Below are 10,490 nucleotides of genomic sequence, written 5' to 3' on the forward strand. Positions count from 1 at the left end.
ATGACAACTACAATTACAACTATAACTACAAAGTCAATGATAAAAATACATTTACTCAGTCTGATCAACAACGTCATCCCATCTTTTTCACAATCAAAATGGATATTTTTCTCATTATGAAACCTGGTTTTGGCTAAAAGATTTTTCAACTTGTTCTCTCTGAATGATAATTTATTTATCAGATTCTGCAAGTGTCTTTTTCCAATGGCTGGCCAATCAGCTTGGCTCTGAATGGACGGAATTGGCTGCATATTTGAATTTTCGGGCTGATGAAGTAGACAGAATTAACATGGACTATTCTCGTACAAGCAACAAAATTTATGCACTGCTGAATAAGTGGAGAAATCGGCAGGGGACAGGCGTGGATTTAAATTTAATTTTGCATGATGCACTGAAGAATTGTGGAAGGCAAGATCTAGCAATCAAAGTCAAAGGTAATCATTTATAAATCAACCACATCCTTCATCTATCCAAAAATGCACCCTGTATTTGCTGCACATCCCCATACTCTCATTTCCACTAAGAACCTCAAAGTCTCTAATAAATAATAAATGCCTACAGGTGCAATTTTTCAAAAGGGATCCCACCTAAAAAACCTAACCAGATCAAATTTTTGCTCTATGCCTGAGATAAAGTGGTTTACCATTCTATGACCTATTATTGCGATGGCATGCCCTGTTAAGGGTAAATAACACAAAATAGCTTTCCATAGACTTTACGTGCAAAATAGGGGTCACATAAGTAGAGTTACGTCCAACTTTGAAATATATATTTGATATCATCTTAATCAGAACAAAGTTCTGCATATCTGAAAATAACACAACATTTTAGGTCTACTTTTTTTTGAGAAAATTAAGAGTTATATCAAAAGGCCAAATTTTCCTGTGATTACATCTGACTGCTAACAGCATTTTGACCTTGTGTGTTCATGCACACATAATCGTACTCATCACTCAAATTTTCGTGTTTTCTTTTCAAATTTCCAGAGATCATATTCACAAGTTCTAGTAAACCACAATTTTCAACACTAAAATTGTTAATATTGTACAGGGCTGTCAACTTTTTGGAATTGCTTGGCGTGAGACAGAGGCGTACCGGGATTTGCCGACTCCTATGTTCATTTTATACCATGATTATTTGAGCCACAGCGCTCGGGAATGTGAAAAGCGGGGTGGGGGTTAAGAGCAACAAATTATTCATGACGATGTGTGAGATTTTACTCATTTTCCAGTTTTTTGCGTGAGATTTACTACCTAGGCGTGAGATTATACTACCTTGGCGTGAGACCATGAGAAAGTGACCCAATGCGTGAGACTCACTGCCAATGCGTGAGAGATGACAGCCCTGATATTGTACCAATTTTGCACAATTTTTGATGCAAAGTTGGGACTACAGGCGTGATAAACTTTTACCAGAAACAGCTTCACAGGCGGATTTAGTGGTATGAACCCTTAACATGTTTTGCCAGAAAAGGTCTCTAACCTGAGCAAAAAGCATTGTTATTTTTAGCAATACTGATACTGCTGATACAAATGTAGGTTGACTGACTAAAAAGTACCAAAAGGGAAATGCCAGGAGGCTATATTTAGAAAGTCTAGAACTATAGGGAACTTCCTCGCTACCCAAAAATGCACAGCTCTGAATGAAATGTTTTTCATAAGAGGAAATATAAACATAATGTCACCGAGAGGTTCGCTGTCAGGCCATTTCCTAGACTAGTCAGACTTGGGGTGAACAACCTTTCTTGCCTTGTGGGTAAACAGCCTTTTTTGCCTTGGGGTGAACAGCCTTTTTTGCAGATGAAATTATTTTTTTTTTTTTTTTATTGTGAATTGGTAACTCCAAAATTTTTCTCCAGGGCACTCAAGAATCTCAAAAATGTGGGGGAGATGAAGTCCAAAAATGAATTGAAATTTCTCTACAATTTTTTTAACTACTTTATAACTACTTTTAAAGGAATATTTTGTGATTCTAGTATTCTCTTTTTATAGCCTGTTTAAGTTAGATATCCACAAAAAAAGTTTATTCCCAAAATATCAGATAATATATCTCTATGTCTCAGCTGCATGATATAATGATCAGCAAGCTGATACACATATTGACAATAATTATAGGCACTGAAATGAAATAGCAATTTTCTTTGTTTTACCTCGATCACTTGTTGACTCGAAATTAAAAAGGGACATAATGTGATCAACTTATCAAGTAACAGTTTGTGGAAAACAAAATAACAAGAATCTATTCTTTATTGAAATCGCACATAATGCTTTGACAATGTAGAGTGACTTGAGCCACCTTCTTTTTCTTATAGAAAAATGGCCATTGCTGAGCACTGTGCATCAAAATCACCAAGAGAGATTCATACCAGGGCACCATCACAATCAACCAAGAATACTGATTCTACAACCACCAACGATCTACATTCAACCCAGACAAATCCAGCTCTGCCCAATCTACTTAAGCTATAGATTAGCAATAACGACAACAGTGCAACCGTTATATGCAGCTACAAGCCCAAATTCAGTTCCCCAATTCTGTTGTTGCATCAACACAACACAGATTCATGCTACAAATCCAAACCTCTCATGCAGCTACAGGCCCATTCAGTACCACAGCCACTCGGCCACTGCACCAATGCAAGTACAACACAGATTCCCAGTACCAACACAAACTTCACATGCAGCTATGGGACAATTTCAGTTCGCCAGTTCTGCAAATGCATCAATAAATTTGATAACAGGTTTAACAACAGGACAACCACATGATTTGACCACACTCGCAGTCCCTGTTCCCCCAAGCAACATGACTAGCCAAGGGGTACATTATAATTGAAGACCGAATTAAAAAGACTAGTTTGTGTCTGATGTCACGGTAAAGGCCCGGCGTGATTGGTTGTTGACCTGCGCAGTACGTCATTTTTGGTTTGGTTGACTTAGGATGTCATATACGCAAGCAAATCACCAAGAGAGATTCATACCAGGGCACCATCACAATCAACCAAGAATACTGATTCTACAACCACCAACGATCTACATTCAACCCAGACAAATCCAGCTCTGCCCAATCTACTCAAGCTATAGATTAGCAATAACGACAACAGTGCAACCGTTATATGCAGCTACAAGCCCAAATTCAGTTCCCCAATTCTGTTGTTGCATCAACACAACACAGATTCATGCTACAAATCCAAACCTCTCATGCAGCTACAGGCCCATTCAGTACCACAGCCACTCGGCCACTGCACCAATGCAAGTACAACACAGATTACCAGACACTGTACAAAATGTACATAGGGGGTCAATCAGGGCAATCAGGCCCCTCCAAAGATTCATGTAAAAAAGGTGTTTTTTTTTCACAGTCTGCCACTCTATGTGCGGTCATACGTAATGTGAATAGGGTATCAAATCAAATTCATGTCTAATTGTAGCAAAAGGGTATGTTTTTCGAACTCTTAAGTATTTAGGGTAGTTTTCCCAAGTTTGGGATTTTGTGCTTATTCCTTCATTCTTGAAAAATGTTAAACAAATATGCTGAAATAAATCCTCTCGCTCAATCTATTTCATCCTGTGTTTTCTTCTCGGGTACGATTCCTTTGCACATTCCTTTGGACTGGTTCATGTTTTCACACCAGGTTTTACGCCCAATGTGACACCGACCCAGGGTTAGACTTTATAAAGCCTGCACTGCAGTATGAAAAAGCTCCTGAAGGCTCAGCTTCTTATTCAGGGTTAAAAGCACCTGTTTCTGTGTGTTTTGTTTAGGGGTAATAATTGCATCAATTACATGTTTAGGGTTGGGGAAAAGACACAACTACAAGTTTGTTTATGGCAGCAAATTCTAAGCCCTTCCCCATTGTTCAGGACTTTCAAGTTTATAATATGCTTCGTAAGACTAAAGCGGGTAAAGCTGGTGGTCCGGATGGCATCTCATCCAGGATAGTGAGAGACTTCGCATATGAACTTAGCAAACCCTTAGCAGACATTCTCAATCAGTCTTATAAAGAAGGGGTTTGCCCACCCCAGTGGAAGAAAGCAGTGGTGGTACCCATCCCGAAATCAAAACCCGATAATTCCTCAAAACAACATGTAACTTCATATAAAATTGAAATCATAGTATAAGCTACATGTATAACCCGTTCTCAAAAATTTTGTTTGATAAACATGTAAAACGTCAACAAAAAGTAATTCTTCCCACCCGCTATATCTAGCGAGCAGAACGCACATGGCAAAATGGCAGGTCTAATGCTGGTTTCATACCATCAGCGCCAAGACACATGAGCAGTGCAGCTAAACAGACATAAACAAGGCTTATGATTGGTTCAAACGTCACACCGTTCGCCGCAGCGGCATGCAAGTACACATTTATATTGAGGGCATTACGGCAGTGGGGATGGGCAGCCACGGCATTATGCCATGGGTGCTGTGGGTTAATTCAAGGGCTGTTCTGCACCCTTCGCAAGGGTGCAGAATTGACGACAATTTTGCCTTTTTGGACACTAAAATGCATTCGATCCTTAATTTTGCTTCAACCGAGTCTATTAGCAAGCAAAATAAGGTGGGTACCAATTTTATATACGGTGGCATGTCGTGAGTTGGGCACCCCAAAAGGGTGGCGGAATAACACTTTTTCGAAAACTGTGCTACCAATTTGATTGCCACTTTACAACCCCTTGTCCCACAGCAGTGGTTGATACCTCATTTTATGCCTAATTTAATATAGATTCAGTGTAGAGAAGCATTAACTCACACAGTATTCTGTAAAAAGATAACATCACTTAGAATGGAAAGTGCCAGGGGTGGCGGTGCAGGCGGATGGGGTGCAGGCAGATGCGGTGCATGTGGATGTGGTTTACATGTTAAATACATAGGAGCACTACTATGTTGAGAGCACTTCCTCCAAATTTGGCTGATTTCTTGCATAAATTACAAAAATTACAGTCAGTTTTGGTCAGAAAGGTACATTTTGAGAAAAATGTGTTTGAAAATTGAGATAAATAGAAGCCTGTATATTAAAGCCATATTATAACATTTGCTGAGGAGGACGCCCTCACTGAATTTTTTTAATTCATTTTTTTTACACGATTAAATGGTACTTTATTAAACCAATATACCCTGCAAAAATCAAGACTCTAGGTGCTGTAGTTTTGTCAAAATCAGAGATTTTGAATAAAAGGCTGATTCAGCCATTTATTATTACGATGGAATCGTTAGTCGAACGCATACACGATGTTCATAACACACAGTATGTACGCCGGCGTATGGGCGACGGTGATATACACAACAAAGGGTCGTACCACAACATGACCGAAGGAGTGGTATGTATTGGCGACACGTGCGCTGGTAGTAAATTCCAATTTTCTTTGCTTTGCCGTAGTTGTTCGCTCAAAAATAAAAGGGATATATCTGACAGTAAAAGCTAACATTTTATGGCAAAGAAATGCTAATCTATTTTGTTTGAAAATGTTATAATATTGCTTTAATTAGGCGGTAATTACGGATTATCTCCAAAAATAAGTTATCAATATCTACAACATATCTAAAAATAACTTTTTTGCCCATGATTGGTTCAAACGTCACACCGTTCGCCGCAGCGGCATGCAAGTACACATTTATATTGAGGGCATTACGGCAGTGGGGATGGGCAGCCACGGCATTATGCCATGGGTGCTGTGGGTTAATTCATATGTTCTGCACCCTTCGCAAGGGTGCAGAATTGACGACAATTTTGCCTTTTGGACACTAAAATGCATTCGATCCTTAATTTTGCTTCAACCGAGTCTATTAGCAAGCAAAATAAGGTGGGTACCAATTTTATATACGGTGGCATGTCGTGAGTTGGGCACCCCAAAAGGGTGGCGGAATAACACTTTTTTGAAAACTGTGCTACCAATTTGATTGCCACTTTACAACCCCTTGTCCCACAGCAGTGGTTGATACCTCATTTTATGCCTAATTTAATATAGATTCAGTGTAGAGAAGCATTAACTCACACAGTATTCTGTAAAAAGATAACATCACTTAGAATGGAAAGTGCCAGGGGTGGCGGTGCAGGCGGATGGGTGCAGGCAGATGCGGTGCATGTGGATGTGGTTTACATGTTAAATACATAGGAGCACTACTATGTTGAGAGCACTTCCTCCAAATTTGGCTGATTTCTTGCATAAATTACAATTTCGGCGTGGGCGACGGTGATATACACAACAAAGGGTCGTACCACAACATGACCGAAGGAGTGGTATGTATTGGCGACACGCGCGCTGGTAGTAAATTCCAATTTTCTTTGCTTTGCCGTAGTTGTTCGGCTCAAAAATAAAAGGGATATATCTGACAGTAAAAGCTAACATTTTATGGCAAAGAAATGCTAATCTATTTTGTTTGAAAATGTTATAATATTGCTTTAATTAGGCGGTAATTACGGATTATCTCCAAAAATAAGTTATCAATATCTACAACATATCTAAAAATAACTTTTTTGCCCATTTTTGACATGTTATGGAAAGTGACATGCCACCATACCGTTCTCTGGAATATCTGACCTGCGCAAACCGCAAGGCTCCCGCTGGATGCGAATTTTTGCGTCCAGACGCATTTTTGTATTGCTGGATGCAATGTTCAACAAATTTCATCAACCTGTTGCGTCCGAGAAGTTGATTCAGCCCAAAAATGAGTGATTATAAGCTTACCAAATTGGTGTTTGCAATGATTCTATTTTGTAACTTCATCATCATAAAAATCATGAAAATTTCTAAACCTCCATCGTGCATAAATTAATATTTTAGCAGCATATTGACCAATGGACCAGTCAGCACACAAGTTATTGACCTTTCACATTTAACCACTCCCATTTTGCAACACTTCTGGGTCACCGGCCAACCAGTCAATGAATGAAAATTCTTACGGCAGTGAGACATGATAAGCTTTTGCTCAAACATGAGAGCAAAAATACAACTTTCTAAACTATCGTACATTGTCAGCAAGTTTGCATTCATGTAATTTGTTATTGACAATAATATTTACATTCATCAGGAATCTGAAAGGAAATTTAGTCAAATATTTGCATCAAACTGCGATGTAATGCGATGCAATACCGGCAATCGGGGGCTTTGTAAAACTGTATTCCCTGTTGCCAAATACATTAACATATACGGACGCACAAAAATTTTCTGGGACGCGCATTTCCCGACCAGGTTTTACAGTTAAGAGTTTTTGAAGGCTAGCGGATTGGCAAACCGTGAGGATTTCGTGATTCTAGCATCCTCTTGTTATGACATTTTTCAGTAGATATTCACGAAAAAAGCTTATTCCCAAAATTTCAGTTGATTCTGATTATGCGTTTGCGAGGTACGCATGATTATGTGTATTAGGCCAATGGAACTCGATTATTAGTTTCCGATTGGATGTTTGAAAAAAAGGACGAGGTCGCTATTTCATTATTCATTATTCGGTCTCTTTTCATTATCCATTATGTCAACAAAATCAATGATTTTATGAACAGCTTTCTCCAAATTTAGGTACCCCACCAGGACCAAAGTATATATTGTTGATGAAAGACCATTTCAAAACAGGTATTAATGCTTAGATCATCATTACAGACATTTTGCAACAGATTGAGAAAAGATTTTATTTTTTAAAATTAAAATGAAAAGAAATTTGCAATTTTTGTAATCACCAGAAACATGATGAGGTACGGTAATCCGTAAATTTCCATTATTTACCACATCCTCTACCCCTACAACTAAGAAAAACAGCTGATTATGATCAGCAGGGTATGTCAGACATTTTGAGAGTTTCAATTTTGATTAGTTCCATCTCAATTTTCAAATAATTGACTTTTTTATAAAAATAATGAAAGTTTTGGTCAAATTGAAAAGGTGATGCGGGAGGTCAATAGGAAACTAACAATCGAGTTCCATTAGCCTTACACTGCTCCAATCCATATAGGCCACTGTGTGTGATTTGACAATATTTTTGCTATAAAACGAATTAATGTACAAGAAATTTTATGTAGCCAGAGGTTTCCAGTGGTATAAAAATCTCACTTTTTTTGGAAAAAAGTGAGGGATGAGGCCGAGGCTGTGCCGTGGATCACGAAATGCCCTTTTAAGTGTGTATTTCCCATACATGCCATATATAGACAAACAAAATGGTGTGAGCCAGTCCGTAGGTACGGCGTATAGTATGACTGGCGAGCGAGTCTAGCTGTATATACAAGTTGACATACATTATGTTAACAGCGAATTACAATGTGAATGTATGATATATATTCGATATTATTAATTCATATTTAAAATGAAGTAAGCTTAAACGTTTTTCATCCTTCCATCCATGGAATTTGATTTTAAGTGCAATATGCCCATGGCAAACGTTACCTGATAATGTGATATGACAACTACACCCAATAATCCAACTAGTCCTGCTACAATTGATGTAATAATGCTTTTTCTTTTATGATGAGAACTTAATACTTTCGACCTTTTTTGTCAAAAAAACATGGTCGTATTTCGTGATGCGTAGCCTGTGGTCCATCTATAGATACGGGACAGCCTGTGTTACCGTCTCCAATCGTGAATAGCGCCCCTAAAAATACAGATTATGAAAAAATGACCACAAAATTTCTTGGGAAAATTGAGTTTTGCTTTTCTATGGGGTTGACCCATAATTTTCATGTCAAAAGGGGGCCCTGAATTTTTTGAGGTCTGTAAAGGGGGGCCCCGAAAAATTTTCGCAATGAATTTTTTTTGCATCAGGCCCCCCTAACAAGTGTTTGTGAACGGTCCCTTACCCCCTCCCTAAACAGGCTAAAATTGTATTGAAATCAGTCTTTTTTAATAAAATAAACACACTAGGCCTATGTAATTTTTTTGTGACTCCCTACATTTTGGTCATCAAAAATTTTATGATAGGGCCTACTCCTAGGCCTATTTTCCTATGACCCCCCCCCCCCCCAGTAGGCCCTATATTTGGGACCCACCCCTTCCAAAGACTGCCAGCCCCCTTAGATTTATTCTAAGCCAACCTTTGTTAGTTTAGGCCCTACTTTTGTTTGAATTGTTTAGGCCTAACCGATTCAAACACTATGCATGCCCGGGGGGCACTTCAATATGAAATGGATATAGGGGGGGCCTAGGTCCTAGGTGTAGAGCTGACACTTTCGCATTAAGGGGCATTCGGTGAGAGCAAAATGTAAAAAATATGGGGTCATTGGGTGAGAGCATGATTTTGGCATTCAGTGACAGCAAAATGTAAAAAATATGGGGTCATTGGGTGAGAACACAACATTTTTTTAAATGGAATCTTTGGGTGAGAGCCGAAACAGCGCCACAAAAACCTCGAAAATCTAATTTCTGGTTTTAAATGGCTTCAAATTTCACGTTTTTTCAAAATAAGTAACAAAATCAGTGAAAATGAAAGTTGCTGTTCAAATTGAACTTGTAAGGGTCTTTGGGTGACAGATCAAATGGCAAAAATAGGGGGTCTTCGCCGGTGACAGAGGCATGTGTTCGTAAAAAAATATGGGGTCTTTGGGTGACAGCGATGCTGAAAAAGGGGATCTTAACAGCCTTACATACGCGTCACCTCCAAAATTGGAGTGTCCCCCCGGGTATGCATGCCTTTGAGCTATAGGCCTAATATTCCTATTTTGTATTATTTTGAACTTGCAATAGTAGGCCTAGGCCTAGGCCTATAGGCCTAAGCCACATAGGTAAAAAGTTTCCACAACCAAACTGCAGTTACCGTATGTTGACGAAAAATTGCATTTCTCAACACCTATAGGCCTACCATTAGGTTGTTTTCATAAAGCTTCAAAAAGTTGATGCCTGATCCCAGTGAGCACAATTTTAATTAGGGTAAATTGGGGTAAATGGAACGGTGGGGTAAATGGAACGATGCGAATACAATTCCCTCAATCAAGAAAAAAATTGGGCAAAAAAACTCGATATTTTAGTGGAAGAAAATCTCAAATGTTGTCACTGACCATGAAGTGGTGCTACGGTTCAGTGAACATTACTAATTTAAGGGTATTGATTCCTAAATATTTGAATATTATGTTGAGAGTTGTCTTACAATATTGGCAATATGTTTGTTATCTACAATAACATAAATGTTTTAAACAATAAAATAGCAGATTTAATGATGAAATTATGCAAATTAATATGCTAATTAGCTAATTAATTAGTTTGGTGTTCCATTTACCTCACAACAGATCCACTTGAGGTAAATGGAACACGGTTGACTGACTTCAAATATATATAACATGTTAATATTTTTTTTACTAATTGGTTTAATTATTATGAAATTATATACTACAAATAACTAATTCATGGTAGATTAGGCCTCCTATTGATTTTTTCTGAAAACCATTTTATTCTGTTATGTACCGAGAGAAAGTGTATTTTTACGTGGTATTTTACCATGTTTATAAAAAACATGAAAACAAAATTATTTTTGTTAATCTTTTGTTTAGTCACAAAATATATGTTAAATAAAATA

General features: G+C 38.1%; 1 protein-coding gene across 3 annotated transcripts in view; it reads right to left on the reverse strand.

The window, feature by feature from the left end:
• LOC140157233 (uncharacterized) overlaps positions 1 to 8,503 on the reverse strand; it is a 137,825-nt gene extending 129,322 nt beyond the window's left edge. For all 3 annotated transcript variants that reach the window (XR_011859650.1, XM_072180357.1, XM_072180355.1), the window contains exon 1: positions 8,369 to 8,503. The gene's annotated coding sequence lies outside the window, so the exon portion shown is untranslated. The remainder of the gene's footprint in view (positions 1 to 8,368) is intronic.
• Positions 8,504 to 10,490: the final 1,987 nt, after the last annotated feature.

This window comes from Amphiura filiformis, chromosome 7 (genome assembly GCF_039555335.1).
Source record: "Amphiura filiformis chromosome 7, Afil_fr2py, whole genome shotgun sequence".
In the NCBI taxonomy this organism is placed as follows: domain Eukaryota; kingdom Metazoa; phylum Echinodermata; class Ophiuroidea; order Amphilepidida; family Amphiuridae; genus Amphiura; species Amphiura filiformis.